Source organism: Leptinotarsa decemlineata, unplaced genomic scaffold, assembly GCF_025532065.1.
Source record: "Leptinotarsa decemlineata unplaced genomic scaffold, Ldec_3_MD MMD2_tig00026294_RagTag_RagTag, whole genome shotgun sequence".
Lineage (NCBI taxonomy): Eukaryota > Metazoa > Arthropoda > Insecta > Coleoptera > Chrysomelidae > Leptinotarsa > Leptinotarsa decemlineata.
The window spans coordinates 5,857,469-5,879,821 of record NW_027412674.1 but is presented as its reverse complement, the minus strand read 5'-3'; positions in this window follow the sequence as shown (position 1 = coordinate 5,879,821).

Here is a 22,353-nt window from a genome sequence, read left to right as displayed (position 1 = left end):
TACATTGACACCAACTACTGAATTCGTCAATAACTAAATTAATTTTCATCGATAATTCATTCTCATTTTTTCCAGAAACAGTGATTGTAGTATTGTCAGCGTACATAGTTATGTGACAATTTGATATGAATTCAAGCAAGTCATTGATAAAAGTCAAGAATAACAATGGACCCAGAACAGACTCTTGTGGAACGCCTAGTTTCACATCATAAGGAACTGATGTAATTCCATTTCATTTAACCACCAAACTACGGTTTTCCATGTACGATTCTATCTAACACAACAAATTATTGTGAAAGCCCATTACTAGTAATTTTTTCAATAGAAATTTGGAAGAAACAGTATCGAATGCTTTTGATAGATCTACAAAAAGTGAAAAAACCAGGTTATTAACATCCACTTGTGCATAAATATAGTTCAATAGTTGATAAGATGCAGATTCAATTGATTTACTCTTCCTAAAACCAAGTTGATTATTGCAGAATAGATCATTTTGTTCAATATACATAAAAATTCTATTACCTATTATTTTCTCAAAAAGTTTTGAAAAGGATGAAATCAACGAAATCTGCCTATAATTGTCATTTTCTGTTATCCGACCTTTTTTGTGCAGTGGAAAGACAAGAGCCCTCTTCAATTCATCTGGGAAAAAACCCCCATAAAAGGACTGGTTAAGCAAAAAAACTACTGGTTCAATAATTATACCAATAATTTGCTTTACAGTAACAATAGACATATCATCAATACCAGCTGAATTTTTGTTCCTCATATTATCTGAAGTTATCCGGATGCAAGTTGCTGTGTCCAACAAATATGTTGCCAACGTCCATCAGCATGTTTCCAATATTTTGTTGGCAACTAACTGTACTTACCTGTTCGTGTATTAGAATTGAAAGAAGATGCAAGCGTGTTCTCGTCAGCAAAGCAGCAAAATAATTGATTTCTGTTCGTTTCCAATAAGTTGTTGATGTAGAATAGGTTGGAAACAATGTGGATTCCCAGGTAACACCCGTGTTGATGACGAAGTTATAAGAAAGAGAATCGTCGATGACTAATGATAATAAACGACATTCAAGAAAACTGTCGATTTCACGCATTCCAAGCTTTAACAGAAACAATACCACCATACACATGTAACGTTCAAATATCATTCTAAGAGTACATTAGTAATTACACGCCCTGTATGTGAAATCAATCTCATTTATTCAGCACACTTGTACATACAATTTTAAAATAAAAGGATATTCCATTCCAACCAACCCACCTCTGGTTGTTTGATTGGAGCTGAAAAAAAAAAGACTGTGTTAATTAGTTTAAGTAAAGGAAATATTTGTTATGATTTTATGGTGAATCGAACAATTCACTGTTAACGACCACATACATAAATGATGAGGCAGTACTCACCTTATTTCAGTAGTTGCAGAATAAGAGTCATATGGGTTTTGTTTGTTTTCCTTAATCGAAAATCACTGAAAGTAAACATTGTTCCGATCAACTGATTCGAGTCGGACATCTAGCTAGCTTCTTCGAAATCTAGTTGATAGTATTTTATAGCTTATGAGAGTCTGTAGTTCCTTGAGTAGCCGTAACTCGAAAAAAACTTATTATATTATATAGTAGATTACATATTTGTACATAGAATAATCTTAGTAACGAGTATTTAGAAATTTAGGACACGAATATACGTAATGTTCGGATGTTTAGGTTTGTTTTGGAATTATTATTCAGAACATGCGTGAGCCATCTATGTGTACAAGTGATAGGTAGGGATTTGTCATTTTTGATTAGGTCGAAAGATGTTCAATCTCGTTTGGAACGTGTCCTTGTGAGAGTAACCATTGGTTGAATTCGAGGTGTTTAATGATTTTTCAATCATCCTCAGTTGGGATAATCTCGAAATTCACCATTAAAGAGTTCTGTAGACTGTATAGAGTAGTTGATGGGTTGGTTATTTTGAATACAATTCAGAACTGATCTCGTAAGAGGATTTTTAGTGGTATTTTTTTTTGTACAATGACAGAGTACAACGTGTACACGATCCTGTAGAGCTGTTACCATCTTGTGTGATACGTGGCAATTCTCTACAGTTCACGGAAGTGATAAAACCCCTTAGCAAGGGTAAGTTAACCTTTGTATATATGTATTTATTGAGATTTGTGTAACATTTCTGTTTCGATAAAGAGACTACTGTAGGGCAGATTTACCTGACCCTCCACCTCAGCTTGTTCTCTGTCCTGCTCTGCTCTGTGCTAGCTGTGGTGAAATTGCACTCTTTTGTCTTTAGAAATTAATTGTCGTTGTTTTTCTTGTTTGTTTTGTGAACCGACAGAAATGTGTTAGAATCCTGTTCTGTTGGGAATTCAAATAACCATATGAGGTTTTAAGGCATACTTCTATTTTCAGGGTTTTTTTTGGGTGAATTTTATTTTCATACCTGCAACGCTGGATTCCAAGCATTGGAAGTACCTAACGTAGAGGCAGAATTCCACATATCAACTGGGTCACAACAGGCACCACCACCGGTGTGATTTTTCACTGTGACCCGGAGCATACTACAGGGTGTCCCGAGTTCTGAGGACTTTGAAGCTGGTACTCAACGCCGTGGGAGAGACGCAAGTTCAGATTTCATTTATCTTAAATATCTATAGAACGCTATTGTGCTTATATATCTGCCTCATTGTAAAGGTGAAATTTAATGCAAACTATTTGATACTTTATTATCATACATGTGAAGGGGAAATTTAATGCTTACTATTTTATGCTTGATTATGATACTGTGCGCCTACACTTGAGCTCTCGCGACGCCGCCCTCACTATGTTGCATGCATTTTAATTTCGGCCCTGATATTTTTCGACACGATTCATGCTCGTCGTTGGTAGGTAGTGACATATTGAGTTGACGCTTACCAGGTTTGCTTGTGCTTTTATTCATTGATATTCGCTTGTTTGAAACGTTAAATTCATCGTTGGGTAAATGTATATATGTATAGCTAAAATTTTGCTTAGTTTATGGAAATTGGTGCTGATGCTGTGAAATATAGTTTATGGAGTATCATGGTATCACGACTGTATATATAATTTGTATACTTGTAATCAGAGTTGCGCATTGCTTTCTTATATTGTATTGAATTTCATTGAAAAAAAATATTTATCTTTAGGAATGTTTTTAGAACTTTCTAAAGCATATGACTGTTTGGACAGATCTCTTCTGATGTATAAATTATAGAAGTATGGAATTAGAGGAAACGCTTTGAAATGGGCTAGTTCATACCTGAATGGTCGAACTCAGAGAGTTTCCATTAAAAGTGAGGGAATGATTTATAAATCACATATACTTCAAACAAATATTGGAATACCGCAAGGTAGCATTCTTGGACCGATTCTATTTATAATCTTTACCAATGACTTATGCTCAATGAATACCAGAAATGATCAGTTCATAACAAGCTATGCTGATGATACAAATATATTGATTGGCGGTGAAAATTTCCCAAAAATCATAGAAAATACTGAAAATCTCTTTAAAAAAACAAAAGAATGGTTTGATAGTAACAAATTAATTCTTAACGAATCAAAAACCCACACAGTATTGTTTCGCTCAAGACAGTTGCAGTTGGAATGTCCACCGACAATTAAAATAGCTACAAAAGACAGAGAAATAACATCAAAATCAAAGTTTCTTGGTTTATATATCAATAGAACATATAGAAGATCTGTGTATGAAACTCAATAGGGTGCTTTATGGTATAAGATCTCTCAACAAATATCTTCACCCAAACTCAATGAAAATAATATATCATTCCAGCTTCGAATCGGTGGCAAAGTACGGAATTTTGTTTTGGGGATGTAGTCATGATGTTCAAAAAATTTTTGTAATACAAAAAAAAACCTTACGGGTTATGTTAAACATGGCCTACATAGCATCATGTAGAGGGTGTTTTCGGAAGAATAATATAATGACAATTTTTGGCATCTATATATATATATATATATATATATATATATATATATATATATATATATATATAGATAAATAGATTAGTACTTTAGTACTAATCTATTTATCTTTTGATTTTCATGGAATTATTTTCCAGCAGCTTGACTGCATTAACCTTTCTCGATTTTATATATATATATATATATATATATATATATATATATATATATATATATATATAGATAGAGATTTTATCAAGTGTGTATGATACAAATCAAGAATGAAATAATTCGTGGATTCAACACTCAAAAAAAGGGGGGGCAAACCGCAAACAACACATACGCAAACTCCGTGCGTATGTGTTGTTTCCTGCTTTCGGCAAACAAGTGTTGCCCATCTTTACACTTGGCTGCACCGCGCTGATGAGGCCAATAGCCAGAAACACGTGTCCGCGGTTTGCCCCCCCTTTTTTTTGAGTGTTGAATCCACGAATTATTTCATTCTTGATTTATATATATATATATATATATATATATATATATATATATATATATATATATATATATATATATATATATATATATATATATATATATATATATATATATATATATATATATATATATATATATGAATGCTTAATATATTTTTTCAAAAATGAAGATACCTTTTTGACCTATAATATTTCACACAGGATTGAAACAAGAACGAGAAATATCATGTATCCATTACACAGACTCTCTATAACAGAAAGTAGTCACTACATGCGTATAAAATTTTTCAATAAATTGCCAGCTCGAATAAAATCAATCAATGGCATCAACAAATTCAAGAAATAAATTAAAAAAATTATTATACAAAATGAACCATATAATACTGGTGAATATTTTAATTGTAATTTTCCCAGCTGATAGGCAACTCTATATGTCTTCAATATATGTTTATGAATATTTTTGCAACATATTTATATCTACTTTATTATTTAATTTTTTTTTAGATTTTATATATACAAATGTTTAATGTTTTTCTCTATGACGCTTTTTCATTCTATGTCTTCATTACTGCTTCAGCTGTATTAGTCTGCATTTTTTGAAATATTATTATTATTATTATTATTAATATATTACTATAAATCGCTACTGCCATAGCTACCGTCACTCACGACGCTTAATTATTATAGGAATTTTTCAGAAGGACTCATCAAACCATCCAGTTGACTTTTAAACTTGCTTATGTTGAATAGTTCAGTAAATTTGCATATGTTGTTGATGAAGTACACCGTTTCTGAATAAATCTATTTTATGAACCCGTTGTTTCCATGTCCTTTGGTAAATTAGGGATATAGGCACATAACTAAGGGTATTTGTGGTTAAATTTACCTGGTGCCCATTATTATTTCTTCAATACATGTTCTTAACGAATCACTTTCGTCTTCACTGAATGGAGCCGCAAATACCCACTTGACACTTGTTGTTGGTCGAGTGCAATGCGTCTTTGGTAGATCTGAAGGTCGCACACAGATGAATGATTATTGAAAAAATGAGTTCAAAATCTTAATACTTCATACTGGAACCTCTGGTGTGGAATGAATCAATTGAAAACACTTTCCCAACAAAAACAGAAATCAAAGCCTTTCGACGCGCATCGTCAGGAGATGTTACCTAACTACTACCTCTTATTGATCCTATGCTAAACTATCTTTTTTATAATACCTCTAATTTGTTATGTATTTCCTCTATGTTAGTGATTATCTCTGATATTCATCTGATTCACCTCGCTGCACAAGCATTCACAAGATTCTCTCTAGAGAGCTGACTGTTGAAATTGGGTCGCTCAAATGACCCGATGGAACATTCACGACCTCTAGTATAGAAACAGAGCGTTTGATAGAAAACCACTTTCCTGGAAATCTGACTCTTGATAACAACGCTCAAAAAAGAATGATTGGGAGGTCTTCAAGAAAGTGATCACAGCACCGGCCGATGAATCAAGTCGCTTCAGCCCTTCAAATCTCCTGGAGAGGATGGTATATTTACAGCTCTTCTTTAAAACGAATTTGAAATGATTTTACCTATTCTCATTAAACTGTATAGAGCTAGTCTGGCGTGGAACTATATACCGCCCAGTGCTTGGCAGCAAGAGTCGTATGAAGTCGGCGAAAAGACCGATACTCTAAATCGGTAGGACCAATCAGCCTTACATCCTTCCTGTTGAAAGGAATTGAGAGGATACTGGACGGACACGTCAGGAGGGTGGCATTATATACATCCCCCTGAATAATCACCAGTACGCTCATCAAACTGGCAAATAGACAGATTTAGCATCAAGCAACCTTGTAGAGAAAATTTCTCAATCCCTTGACAGCAAGGAGATTGCGGTTGCTGTATTTGTCAATATTGAAGAAGCATTCGACAATGCACTACCCAAATCTATAGGATCATCTCTGGCTAAGAAAGGTATAGAATGGACCATAACTGGCTAGATCTATGCCATGCTGGTAAACAGAACTGCAACTAAGACTCTTCGAAACGAGGCCATTAGGTTCAGGGTCACCAGATGCTGTCCTCAAGGTGGGGTACTATCTCCCTTTCTGTGGTCGCTCCTGATGGATAGTCTGCTTGATGCCTTTGACAGAAAAAAAGTCGACCTGCAAGCTTATGCAGATGACCTATGGACATATCGAAGGATTTGTGGTAAAACTTGGTGTTTAGGTTCCAAACATTTATTTGAATTAAGAAAAGGGAATTGAAACTTTCTATGTTCTTACCACTTTTATTTGTGAATAACTTTACTACATTGAGTTACATAAAGTTTAATGTATAAGTTTTAAAATGTCCTTATGGGACGAAACTGCAGTAACGTCAGTTACAAATAAAAGTGGTAAAAAACATAGAAAGCTTCAATTCTTTTTTTTTTTGGTTGAAATTTGTTACAGTCATTTGAAGTGATAAGGCGCTCATTTAGTCCCAACTAGACTGGAATTATCAGGTCCAGTGGAGTTTCAGTGGGCCCAACAGTCAACAATTTTATAAAAAAAAGTACGACACTGACTTGTAGTTTTTAATTTTTTTTAGTTCAATCAACTAAAAATACAAATTTTCGTCGCTTCATATCCAGCTTCGTTTTTGAAAATATCATAAACACCTGCTTTGAAGACCAGCTGACAGTGATTGTGTTGGCATATCAGTAAAAGTCAGAGTTGTTAATTGGCAGTGATTCTATTATGAATAGATTTACTAACACTTCATTCATGGATTAGCAAATGGAAATGGGGAAAAAGCACGGAAAATTTACGAGGACAAATATTTCAACAGAGTTATTTCATGTGCTAAAACATTTAGAACGCCACATGCAACATTATGTGAAACTGGGAGTTTTAATAAAACTGCAGGTGGTGGAAGACCAGAAACTGTAACAACGCCCGAACTTGAATAAGCTATACCGTGATCGCTGGATTGGACGTGCAGGACTTCAAAATTGATCAGCTCACACTCCTTACATGAGTCCTCCAGATTTCTATGTATGTGGTCATCTAAGGGCTCTTGTTCATGAAACTCCTTTACTAGATGTGAATGACTTGAGAAATCGAATAATTGACAATTACAATGTCATAAGGAATAATCCAGGTATTTTTGAATGTGTCAGACACGTTCTAACACCCTGTATATGAAATACATTCCGTCCACTCCGAATCACAATGTGATATTTCTGACGATGAAATATCAGAGATATTCAGTAAACTCTGACCAATTTGGTAGATACCAAACCAGGTAGTTCAGCAGTGGAATTATTTATTCCTACTATCACTTTTTACTGTACCAGTTTCGATATATAGCTTTTTAAATAGAAATGGTCGTGTTTATTCAGGACATTTTGAAAACATAAGATACACATTTTATAAATTTCAATTTCATTCTATTTGTTTTCTGATACTTTCTCATAGACGTCACAACTATAATATCTATCTGATAACTACGATAAAACTCATACTTTTTTTCTACTATGAATGAAACATGAAGAGAAAACAGTTCACTTTTGAATTCAACCCGTTTGGAAAATAGATCACTCTCGGTACATCAGAGTGAACTAGCTTTACAAATCTGAGTCGTCGGCAATTTTTGAGATTTTGAGACCCATTGATTACGTATCAATATCGTATCGTCCTAGAGAGCAATTATATTTAATATTAAAATAAAATTTCATTAATTTTTTATATGTTAGCCTACGAAATTTTTAGCACAATTTAAGATTACCCCTTGTGTGAATGGGAGGCTGAAACGGGTCTCTTTATTATTTCATCATCAATAGTGTTATAGGTTGAGTTTTTCTGACAAAATATTTTACATGGAAAAGGGATCTAAGTGACTCACTGGACACACTGGATATATTATATGCATCTTGGTGGAAAGTCATCTTGGTTTCGATAATTATGGAGTCCGGCTTCCTTATCCTTTCGACTGGTGTTTGTCTGAGGGACAAATGAGTCATGACTGATGGTGGGATGGCGACATGAATGTCCTCAGTCATCAGTGCCGCCCGTCACGGTGTAGCTAGCTGAGGTGAGATGAATAAAAAAATTGTTCATCTGTTAACGGGGGGCATGAGGGCCTCATTCGTGAGTGTCGGGGCCTTCTGTATCGGAAGGGGTCATCTACAGCGTAATCTATAGCTTCCCAAACTAACGGATTATCGTGAGTTTCTGCGCAATCAAAAACTCGCTGATTCCTCGACTGAATGGACTGCCGAATGGAAGGCAGCTGCAAATCTCTACAGATGGCTTCATTCCACATGAACCACTGAGCATTCACAATCATCCGTATTAACTTGTTTTGCAATCTCTCCAGAATGGAGATATTACACGGAGCCGCTTGTCCCCAAATGCCTGAAGCATATATGATGACAGGGTTGAACATCGTGTTGTACATGGTAATTTTGTTTTTGAGGCTCATTTTAGATCTTCTGTTGATCAAAGGGTACAGACTAGCTATCCGGCCCTCGATCCTTGTTTTGACGTATAAAATGTGCGGGTTCCAGGTAAGCCTACGGTCTATTAGAAGGCCGAGGTACTTTATCCGCGTTTGCCAGTTCTTTCCCCTTCCAGGGACCCTCACTTTCCTAGCCGGAGAAAATATCGTTCTTCCCATGGTTATTGCCTGAGTTTTTTGGGTTCTTCCATTCGAGGTACCAGCGCTTGAGGTCGTCCAATGCGCGTTGCATGTAGACGATCCCTAGCTCCCGACCCATGGAAGATGAGAGGAGAGCCGTGTCATCGTCGTTAAGAGACACCTTCAAACGCTTGACCTCGAAAGGTCGCTGGTGTAGAGCGAGTATATCGTGGGAGAGAGCACAGCTCCCTGTTGTCAGACAGGGAGACCTCTACTCTAACCTGAAATGTTCTGTCTTTCAGGAAAGACTCGATCCACCGGATCAGTCCCCGAGGTAGGTCGAACGCTTCTAATTTGTGTAGAAGGCCTTCGTGCCAAACACTGTCGAAGGCCTTCGAGATGTCTAAACGGACAACGCGAACTTTGCGGTTGCTGTTTAGTTCTTGAATGGTGTTTTCGACCAGTCTCAGAGCCTGTAACTCGGTGGAGTGGTCTCTCTTGAATCCAAATTGTTCGTTAGGCAGAACATTTCAGTCCTCAACTTCTTTGTTGAGCCTTTGCAGAATGACTCTTCCAGCCAGCTTAGCCGTCGACGAAAGCAAACTGATCGATAGTTCTGTGGGAACAGCGAATTCTGATCCTGTTTAGGGAGCATGACAACGATCGCATGCTTCCACCTTCTGGGGAATATCTGAGAGCCAAGGAACTGTTCATTATATTAAGAAGGTTCTCGGTGCAATTGTCTGGGAGCCTCTTCAACAACCTATTGGTTATTGAATCGACCACCGGAGCTTTCTTGACATAGTCCTTCAGCTCTTCCGCAAAAGCCGGGCGGATGTTATCGTCGTCATTTTCTATGACGATGCGGTGAACCCTATCTTCCAACAGTATATCGCGATCGATATCATCGTTGTCATCGACGTTCCATCGAGTCAGAAAAGGTCAGTGCGTTGTCGGCGGGAAAGTAGTACACTCCGCACTCTCCGTGAATGGGTGAGGGAGCAGTCTTCTCCACCTTAAGTCTGCGGGTGACTCGCCATAGCTCGTCATCTCCAGGCTCAAAGGATTCCAAAAGCTCCTCACACCTTTTGTTCCTATGATCAATGATGGCCTGCTTGACTTGGTTGGCCATCGTGCTTGCCGCAATTTCATCCCCTGGGAAAAGGGTTCTCAGGCGATTTCTCTCCCGTATCAAGGCTTTGATACGAGGAGGAAACTCATTATAGCTCTTCAGCAGACACTCTTCCCTGGAGGTGGCCGCTCGGAATGCATCATTCACCGAGAGATCGAAACGCCCAACTGCCGCGTCGAGTTCGTCGGGAGAGCGAGGTGCTTCAGGAAGCTCGCGCATCTCTCTGAGATGGGCTGTGAATATTCATCTTGGTTGAACTCAACGGTTTTCCAAGGAAAAACCTGAGTAAGAATACGCACGAACATCTCTCCTCATGAAAACGCCATCTACAGGATCGAAATGAACCTGAAACTTTGCCTATCCAACACGATTGAGGGTTACTACGATGGATTATTGCAGAAACAAACTTTGACATCTGCTGCCGAATCGTCTTTTTTACTAAAAACTCATTTTTGTCATATGCCAAAAAAGGTTTAAAATTTTATTTTCGAAATCATCAATCGGGAATATGAGGGAATTCAGTAGTGAGAAAAAACAGAGGCAGTTTTTCTCAAAAGTAGATTGCATTCTTCATATATTGAGGAGTTGCTAATGTCCCGATTCTTTCATTCCTCAATCTCTTTTGTGAATCCGAACAAATAATGGTGAAAGAAAATGTTTTCTCTCTCCTAACTACTTCTGAAAAAATAGTTGAATATACTGAAACTGTTTCAGCTATTAACATTTTTCCAACATCCATTTAATGGAAATCATAATTGCACCCGAGAATTCTGTTTATATATCGCCACTGATTTTCGAGAGAAGATAAAAATAATAAAGTTCAAACGGAAAGCACCATTAGCGAGTCTCTTCCGAGATCGCTAATATTATGATAGCGTTATGTCGTTGGGAGATATATTCTGAATTTGATACCACTGAAATGTTTCTAATTGCCAGTGAGAGTTTTGATTTGGTTTTTAACACTAATTGCAACTGGCAGACAATGGGGTTATTACAGCAAATGCAAGTTTGAACAAAATAAAGTTGAGTTTAATTCATGAGTTTTTCACATTCACTTCGAAAAGTATTCAAATTGATGTTTCAAATGTTGGGTTTCAACTTTTGAAGGGATTTGTTTCTAATTCACATATTGGCAACAGCGCCTATATCAAGTTAAAATAATTTATACGTACCTAGATATTCTACTTTAAAAAAGGAAAATTATCTTTATAAATCCATAATTAGGGCAAAATATAAATTATAGTTCAATATCACCTCCACAAGCCACATAAACAACAGTTTTTTTGTTATTTATTTATATAGAGGAACATAGGTTAGGTGCACAAAATGTCATATGTCACAGAATGTCTCGGGACTCGGAACATAAGTGAACAAAACAACACGCCTCTGAAATATTTCATCTTTGTTTATGTACAGGTAACAGATTCATTGTCCTTTATTAGCTATAACCGATGTTGCCAAATGGTGAAATAGAAACGAATCCCTTTAAATGATGAATGCATTATTTCATTCCTCTTTTTTAGGTATTTGAATAATTTTCTAAAGGAAAAGGTTGAAATGATAAGTTCAAAATGCGTTGTTTTAGAGATCTTTTATGAAAACTACTTGATTTTCGTCAGGAGGAACATTCCCCATTATATCTCTTCGAGATGATTTCAGTTCTAACACACATACTTTGATAACAAATTATGATCGAGTGTGAATCCAGGAGGAATTGGATTATGTTAAACTAGAGATATGCCCCGGCTCCGCACGGGTGCAATGCTGATACTAAATATACATATAAACGCGTGCGATGGCTGCTAATCATGAAGTGTTATAGGGCGAAGCGACTCCCCCCATGCCCCCTCCATGTTAAGTGCCCTGGGTTGAAATCTTCCCCAAACGATTACTGTGTGCAGAACATCCCATCTCGTCCATCCGCCCCTGCTCCTCTGGAGCGGTCCTCAGTTTACTGATGGGCACTTCAGCAAGATTGACATCTGACCCATTGCAGTTGAAAGCCAGCCTTTAGATGCTTAAACTTTCTTGAATCTAATTTATTGAATGAGGCCTCCAAAAACTAACCGGAGACGAGTGTCTTCAAAAATCAAGCAAGTGTTTCCCAGTGAATCTGAAAAAGAAGTGAATTTGAAATCTGATTAAGAAGTTTTTGTACTTTCCGTAGCCGCCTGATAGCGACTCTCGGGGGTGGTCTCTGGATTCTGCTTGGTTGTCCTCTTGTGTTTGTCTCTCTCTCGGAATCTTGGATCCTTCCTATTGAGTGCTTCGTGTAGATCGCGGAGCGCTGGGCTGTTGTGTGATCTACGTGTTTTCTCATATACGCGTCTACGTAGTGGATGTTCAGGTCCAGGTCCCAGTATATGTATTCACTATGAAACATTATTTGATTTTCTGGAGAGTTCTGTGACGATTGTATCGTCTCGAAATGTGATCAACCTTTCGTTAACATAGACGTTCATCATCCTGCACTTTCTATTCCATGGAACTGTCGTACTCCTCATATCAAGGACTTTGCTTTTGATACAACAGATGCTATTAAGCCATTTGATTTTCGCAAAGCAAACTTTCCAGCTATAATAGAGAAGCCCACGCGGGGATTTCAGGATTCACTAAAGCGCGACAGATTAATATACAGGGGGATACCTTGTACCCGGTTAAGTACCTCCACCAAATACGAGCCCCATGTATAAGGCCGCCTGTGAGGGATAGAGGATTAGAGATTAGTAAAAAAAATTGATCATCAGAAATTCTCGAGCGCGTCAGAATAAGGTAGGGTGAGTTAATTACCTGCCAAAAAGTGTATATTCCAGTAATCTGACAATTTGAGAGTGACGTGAAGGAAGGGGAGGGCAGCAAAGTTGTAAAAAAATAACGTCATTTCGACATTCTCGAGCGTAGGTAATTTTTTTTTAGTTTGAAGGGAATAATTCAAGGAAAATGAAAAATATATAATCTGACGATTTCCGTAAGCCGCAATAACAAAAATTCGTCGATGAAGTTTAATGCGTGCAGCTGTGTGATACCTTTATTTCCCTCTCCGAGTTTCTATTCTTCTATTCTCTATTAACTTTTTCTCTATCTATTACTTTCTCACTCCGTCCCCACCCCATTACAGCTGATCACAGAGACTCGTTCGTTATGAAGATGAAGATGATGATTAATCAATCAATTAATTGATGGATGTAGCCGTTACCACGTGCTAGGAAATCATAATGAAGAAAAGAGAAATTAAACTCTCTATGTTTTTTACCACTTTTGCTTGTAACTAACGTTCAGTTTCGTCCTATAACTATTTCTAAACTTATACAATATATAAGTTTGAAAATGTCTTTATTCGACGAAACTGCAGTAACGTCAGTTACAAATAAAAGTGGTGAAAACATATAAAGTTTCATTTCTCTTTTATTCAATAATTGATAAATTGACTATAAAAAATTAAATTTTTTTGAGCAATTTTTAAAAATTATTTTCTTATAAATACAAGTATTCTACTTAAAAAACATACACTTATCTATTTGCATGCTATTTGAAGGTGATTGACAATGTTTCGTGATGAGTTTCACTAGTTCGGACTTCCATTGTCTACTATATAAAATGATTTGAAATCCCTGAAACAAGTAAAAGAGAATAATTAAAAAAGAATAGTTGAAAATAACAATTATATTAAGCCACAATAAACCTGAAATGAAATGATAGTGAAATAACCTACAAGTAAAAATACAATAATTGAATAAATAAAAATTAAAGGAATGAAAAAAGGAAACTAATAAAAAAAATAAAAAGTGTAGAGATTCCAAGTCACGTTAGTTCACGACGTTTCGATTGTTGGTATCTACAATCGTCTTCGGGTGATGACTGGAGCTTTCCTGAGCTTTCCAATTAATTAAGTTCAATGAATTGAAAAAAAATTGTTTTTGTCAGATTAAGCGAATCCCTCTATATAATCGTCAGATTATGAGACAGCACGTCTAAAACATAAAGATGAACCATATCTTAATCTGATGCGCTTGAGTATTTCGAAATGGCGAATTTTTTTGCACATTATAATAATGGCCGCGAGTTTGCGTCAGATCAAAATCGTCAGATTATTGAATGAGAGCTTTATTTTGTTGCACTTAGAAAATCTGACGCACTCGATTAAATTTTTTTTTTCACTTTTAACCCTTACGTACAACCACCCACATCATGCAAACGATCAGATTAACATATCAACATTATTGAAAATACGTAGGACATCGATGCTATCAATTCAATTCAATTTATTTGGAATATGTTAATATACAATTTATTAACATTATGGTTAGGACCACTAGGAGTTTGAGGAAAGCAGCCTAAGCGCAGGTGGCTTGTAATGTGCTTCCGTCTGTCTCCCCGTGGAAGTACTTCAAAAATATATCAGGCACAAAAGTAATAAAAGAAAGATTAAATAATTGTTGAAGTTGTATTAGTGAATAGACAGAGGAAGGAAGTACCTATAACTATCTATACATCTAGGTTTACATAATATTGGAAATAGGTACACATATACTGAAAGACACATTGGAAAATTAGAAAATGTACTGAGTGATATTTCTGGGTAATTGGGTATGTTTGAATAAACTGTTTATACGGGTATTATTTATAATTATGAATTCTTTTGTTTTTTTTATACCTTAAAAATGTGGTATTTATCTTTATTTCGAGGGTAAGCATGTTATACAGTTTTGGAGCAAAATAGTAGACTGAACGTTGGGTATGACTTTTTTTGTGAAGGGGTATATCAATGAATAAATTATGTACATTTCTGGTGTACTTTGTATTTGCCTTAGAATAATTGATATTGTTTGAGTATATCCATATAAGACACTGGTGTGCATACAAACTTCTTATATCAAGCAGATTCTTTTCAGAATAGATTTTTTCTCTATCAAATTGTCTGTTTTTTTTCAACATCATTTTTAAAACTGTATTCTGGAGCACCTGTACAATATTTAGCACATTCTCAAACATTCCACCACACACTGTGATACAATATCGTATAACTGACTCAACAAGAGATTTGTAAACAATGATTAACCTTTTTTTTGTTACAACTCCTAAATACTTTAGTTTAGTTACTTTTTCAATATATGGACATTCACAAATGGTTTCAGAACACTTTGGCATATGCAAATAAATTTTTTGTTGGACAGGTTGGTAGTTGCTCAGAAGAGTGAAAGTAATAAATTTCGACTTTTCAACATTAAGGTTGAGAAGATTGTTACTTCACCAAATTTGTATTTTACCCAAACACTCTTCTGCTACTTCATATACCTGTTGCCATATATCACCTGTACAGATAATTGCAGTATCGTCAGCATATGATATGAGGTGCCCTTTGAAATTATTTATGCGACTTAAACTATTAATATATGCTAAAAATAGTATTGGGCCTAAAACAGTACCTTGAGGTACGCCACTAGATATTTTAGCCAGTTCACTAACATTGTTACCTATTTTGACCCGTTGGGTTCTACAAGAGGAATTGTATCAAAAGTCTTGGCCGAATCAAGAAAAATTGCAAGACACTTTTTTGAATTGTCTACGGCATCCGATGCTTGCTTAAATAAATCTAAAACAGCTAGTTCAGAATTACTTCCATTAATGAATCCATACTGCCTTTCTGTTAATATCTCATTTTTTGAAAAAATTCCACTAGGCGAATTTTGAGGGCATGCTCCAATATCTTCGCAAAATTATCTATTACAGAAATTGGTCGATAGTTGCTGGTATTGGATTTATCACCATATTTAAAAACGGGAGTGACTATGGAATATTTCCATTGCAGTGGTATTTTGTCACTTTTGAATATTGAATTGATTATATAGACAAGGGGTTGTACCAAATACAGATGTAGAGTTTTTATAAGTTTGGAACTGATTCCATCGGGACTAGGTGCACAATTGTTTTTTTTTTGATATAATGTTTATAATTTCTTTATCATTTACCGGGGTGAGAAATATTGAAGTTACTATTGATTTGTCGTTCAAAAATTGTGGGGTCATTCTATATGATTTATTTATTTTTTTAGCCATTTCTGTGCCAACACTAGCGAAATATTCATTGAAAACGTTTGCCTTTTCCTTATCTTTCCTGAATATCTTATTTTTGATTTGATTTCCCCTATATTTTTCTGTTTTACATTTCTATTAGTTATTTCATTGATTGTTTGCCATGTTTTTTTGCAATCTTTACTATTTTCCTTTGATTTATTTCTGTAATATCTGACGCGCTCGAGTATGTCCATGCAACAGTATTTTTTTAAATATTTAAAGGTATATATTATAAAACATTTTTTTCTTTCTATCATCTAAGCTTTGCAACCTAATTAATATGTCTCAATGACGCTCGAGTAAATCCCCATTTGTCATCGTAGGCTCCCCTGCTACTATGTATGAACTGATCAGAACAATCAAATGGTGTGACGTTTCTGAATGTACTAACATCGACTCGGCATGTGATTTATTATATCAAAAATTACACAGCATCTTCTTTCAAACAGTTCCACTGAGAACATTAAAAACACGTAAGTTTCCCCCATGGTTCGACACCGATGTTATCAGCCATATAAAGAAAGAAGAATTAGCATATAAAAACTGAAATAAATACAAAATAGTCCTTTATCAAAATCAATTCTCGGATGGGAGAAAAACTGTCAAAACTAAAATGAAAGCAGCATATAGTCAATTTACAGACTTAGCTGAAAATAATATTTTATCTGACAGCTTGACTTTCTGGTATTTCATACACAATAAAAAAGTCTTTCGCGTATACCAGGTATAATGAAACTTGATGATGAGGTATTTAATACGTCTGGGGATATTGTCAGTGAATTCGCCAAGTACTTCAGGAGTGTATACTTGGTTTCGGACTAGAATATGCTTCGTGAAAATTCTAATAATTCTGATTTAGATACGTTAAACATCCCTGACTTCTCTAAAATCGATATTATTACTGCTTCAAAAAAAATAAGAAATAAACTCACCGCAGGCGTTGACAATGTTCCTAGTCTTGTGATGAAGGACTATCGACGTTCTCTCTATACCTCTAATAGGCATATTCAACTCAATTTTATCAACTTGTGCCTTCCCTGAGCAGTTGAGAACGGCTCGAATTTGTCTGAGATTAAAAAAAGGCGACTCTAGCGATATCACAAACTTCAGGGCAATTTCAATTTGATGTAACTTTTCCAAACTCTTCGAGATATGTGTGCAAATGTTATATGTACTCCCATATCCAAAAAGTTATTTCTCCTACTCAGCATAGTTTTGTACAACAAAGATTATGTATGACACATCTTGCATGTTTGAATCAATATCTCTGTACGTACCTAGACAAGCAAAAACAAGTCGATGTTGTTTATTTAGACTTTCAAAAAGCCTTCGATCAAACTGACCATTACGTTTTTCTCAGCAAATTGACAAAATTGGAACTCTCTAACCTACTCCTTACTCTACTCTAGTTAACAGAAAACAGTTCGTCGAATATGAATCTTTCAAATCGACCCAGTACGTAGTTACACCTGGGGTACCACAAGGTTCCAATCTTGGACCTCTTTCATTTTTAATTTTTATTGATTACTTGGCAACCTCTTTGAATATTCGTAGCCTACTATTTGCAGATGACCTGAAACTATATTATAAAATCGATGACATTACTGACTGCCAACGTGTTCAACATGAATTAGATGTAATCAAACTTTGGTGTAATAATAATCGTCTTCAACTGAACGTATCCAAATGTAGAATAATATCATTTACAACAAAAAAGCGAACTTAAATGTACGATTATTCAATCAACAAAACTACAATCAACCGTGTACATGAGATAAAAGGTCTTGGTATAACATACGACAGTAAATTAACATTTACGACACATATAAGAAATACGACTGCTGATGCAAATAGGATGCTTGGATTCATTTACAGAAACGACAAAAACTTCAAAAGTATTTCCACCTTAAAATTGCTATATTTTGCGTATTCCAGATCTAAGTTGGAGTATGGCCCTGTGTTATGGAATCCAGTTTACGACTACCAAAAAACATTAACTGAGAGCGTGCAAAAGAAGTTCCTAAAATACTTATGTCTAAAACTTGATGGTCAATACCCCACGAGAGGCATCGATCATAACATTTTGTTGACACGAGTTGATAGTACCAAGAAGTGAAGGTCGACACAATCTGAAATTCTATTGCGAAGCATCACGCATAAATGTTATATTACGATCACCATTGAATTTTATGTGCAGTAGCTTCAATAAAATCTGTGAACACTGCAATATTCATTTTAACTCTTTGAACGCCATGGTATCTTATATCCACAATTACTTTTAATAATACTATAACTAACATTTGGGTCAGTACTGCTACATTGCATAATTTGTAACTTTTCGTGTTATATAATCAATGTTTCATTCCTCTTTTGAAATTCTACTTACGAATATTTATATATACTTTTTTTTAGCATTTACTTTTATACTTTTCTATATTCCATTATTTAAAATATTTATTTCATATATACTCTGTAAAAATAGCATTTCATGTAATTGAGTACTCCTGTTGGAAATAAATCGCTTTTTCATATGTATATATTTGGGATGTATCTCGGAGCAGTTTAACGTGGAGTCCCATGTTGCTTCTGCGACCTATAAGTAGATATAGTTTTTATCTGGCGGCTCTCGCCAGCCCTATTCTCTGCCGTACAGGTGTCCTGAACGTTAGTCTTCTGTCGAGAGTGACTCCCATTTCGCTTCGTTGGTCCATTGAATCTTCTGTCCGTTGAAGGTGACGTTTCCATCCATCCGGGTGAACCATGCGCCGGGTAAATAGTATCGCTCGACTCTTGTCAGGGTTTATGCTGATCTTCCAAAGGTTGGCCCATTCCTCCTATCTATCCGCCTGCTGCTGCAGGTATCTGTTAATTTGCGAATGGCTAGTTGATCCCACCAGTAGAGCTGTGTCGTCCGCGTAGAGTGCCAACTTGTTTTAGTTGTTCTCAGGCTTGGGCGCGTCTGCTGTGTATACCGAGAATAGATGTGGCGAAAGGACTGCACCTTGTGAGACCCCTGCTTCCAGTAATCGCATGGTGGAGAGTTCTTGTCCAACTCTGTAGCGGCATCGCCGATCAGCTACAAGAGATTCGATTAGTCTCACCATTTGTTTCGAGTAGCCAAAATTGCTCATTTTGGCTAGTAGCCAAAATTGTAGTAGTAGCCAAAATTAGTAGTAGTAGTAGTAGCAGCCAAAATTGCTCATTTTGGCTAGTAGTCCGTCGTGCCAAACTCTGTCGAACGCCTTGGAGACGTCTAGGAACATCGCTCCGGTGTGGTATCCTTTGCCCAGGTTAAAACCTTCTGTCGCATAGTCTACTACCCTCAGGACTTGCAGCTCTGTCGAGTGTTTCTTCTATGGTTCTTGTGTGGCTTCGGGATGTGAATGACCGTTGCCTCCTTGAATGGGTACGGAAAATACCGTAATCTGAGTATAGCGTTGACGATATTCGTGTTTGCAGCTATACCCTTCGTTGGTACGGCTTTCAGTGCCCGGTTTGATATCTGGTCCGGGCCTGGGGCTTTCCGAGTGGCTAGGCACCTCACGATACCTTTCACTTCCTCGGGTAATGTCGGTGAGGGAGAAGCGTGGCCTTCGATGCGCTATTTATAGGCACGCGCCGCCCGGCCGGTACCGCCGCAACCACTATGTCCCTGCATTTCAAATCAGTGATATCTTCAAAAATATTCATTTGAATTATATACGGTAAAGTACCATACTGATATAATATTGAAGCACAATTTATTTAAAATACTTAATTGGTTAAAGATTATTGCTGTATTGCTCAAAATCGTTTCGTGAATAAGCCATTATTTCTGAGGATGAAAATGGTTATTGTGGGTTATCTCTGAGAGATAGACATACACCACCGCGGACTTTTTTGTAGACCTTTTGAAGGTGTACAATACTGTAGTACATTTTTGATATATCTAGTAGGGTTCACCCAGCATTTACAATGTAAGCGCAAAAATGTGTTCATTCACGACATCACATTAGAAACCTCTGAAATGATCAGTGTTTCTCTACTATATTATGCATTTTATATACGTATAAACCTTCCTCCTGAATCACACTTTATCTGAATGTGTCATTATATCACGTACAAACAGTTTGAACTGCTTCTGTGATTTTTCTGTTCATTTGTTTCATTCATGTGTTACATTGTTCCCGCATCGAAATCCGTTAAAGCATACATAGATGGCGCTAGCTGGCCTAACATATAGATGGCGCTAGTTGCATTCACCGCTTTTTCAGTTATTACTAACCTTCGAAAGAAAATTGTTGAAATTTTATGATATTCTTCGTTGTTATGATCCCCAAACAGGGTCAGAACTCGCTGTTCCCACAGAATTATCGCCCGATCAGTCTACTCTCGTTGGCAGCTAAGCTGGGTGGAAGAGTTGTCATCCAAAGGCTCAACAAAGAAGTTGAGGACCGAAATGTTCTGCCTGATAAACAATTCGGAACACTCCACTGAGTTACAGGCTCTAAGGCTGGTTGAAAATACCATCCACTAGCTGAACAACAACAAAAAAGTGCACACTGTACTACTAGACATTTCGAAGGCCTTCGACCGTGTATGGCAGACCTTCTGCACAAATTAATCGCCGTCGACCTGCCTCGGGGCCTGATCTGGTGGATTGGGTCTTTCCTGAAAGACTAAACATTTCAGGTTAGAGTAGAGGGCTCTCTCTTCAACAACAGAGAGATCCTCGCTGGAGTGCCACAGGGAGCAGTGCTCTCTCCGACGCTGTACTCACTTCACATCAGTGACCTTCCGAGGCCTGAGCGTGGGAAGATATTCCTATACGCCAATGACACGGCTCTCATCTTCCATGGGTCGGGAGCTCGGCGTCGTCTACATACAACGTGCATGATGACCAACGTGGACGACCTCGAGCGCTGTTACCTCGATTGGAAGATCCGAGTGAACCCGAACAAAACTCGGGCGATAACCATGGGAAGATTGCCATCTTCTCCGGCCAGGAAAGTGAGAATCTCTGGAAGGGAGAATGACTGGCAAGCGCGGGGAAAGTACCTCGGCCTTATAATGGACCGTAGGCTCACTTGGAACCCGCACATTATGTGCGTTAAATCAAAGATCGAGGGTCGGATAGCTAGTCTGTACCCTCTGATCGATAAAAAAATAAAAAATGAGCTTAAAAAATGAAATCACCATCTATAATACGATGTTCAAGCCTGTCATCATGTATGCTTCAGGCGTCTGGGGACAAGCGGTTACGTACAATATTTCCACTCTGGAGATATTACAAAATGAGTTAATGAGGATCATTGTGTATGCTCCTTGGTTCATGCGGAATGAAGCCATCCGCAGAGATTTGCAGCTGCTTTCCATTCGGCGGTCCATTCAGACGAGAAATCGGCGAGTTTTTGAAGGTGCGGTAACTCACGAAAATCAGTTAGTCAGGGAAGCTATAGATTATGCTGTAGACGACACCTTCCGATATAGAAGGCCCCGGCACTCTGTCGAATGAGGTCCTCATGTTCCTCGTTAAAGGAACAGATCTTTCATCCATCCCACCCCAGCCAGGTAGGGGTACCCCATGAGGGGCGGCACTGATGTCTGAGGACTTCATGCCGTCAACATCTCCTCAGTCATGTATCCATTTGTCCTTTTTCGACAAAGATCAGCCAAAAGGGTAAGGGAGCTGGGCTCCAACCTGAACGAACTCAAGACGACCTGCAGGTTTATAATATTCTACTCGTAAGTTTGTGAGTTATCGTGCTAAGAGTGACACTACTTTTGTTATTTTCAAAACAATATAACAGAAAACATTTCGTGTTTTAATTTCACATTTCTCATTGATGGGAAAGCGAAAGAATGGCTTGAAAAATATTAATAGGACTCCGCTCTATCAGATACAACAATAAAACGTTGGTTTGCTGACTTGAAAGTGATCGTGGAGACATGGATGATGTAGAACGCAGTGGATGTCCAAGTAAGACAGTAACCAGAAAACATTAAAAAATCCATAAAATCGTTTTGAATGATCGAAAAGTGAAGTAGCGTGAGTTAGCTGACATAAAGCCATCAAAAGAACGTGATGGCTTTATATTGCATGAGCATTTGACTATGAGATAGCTC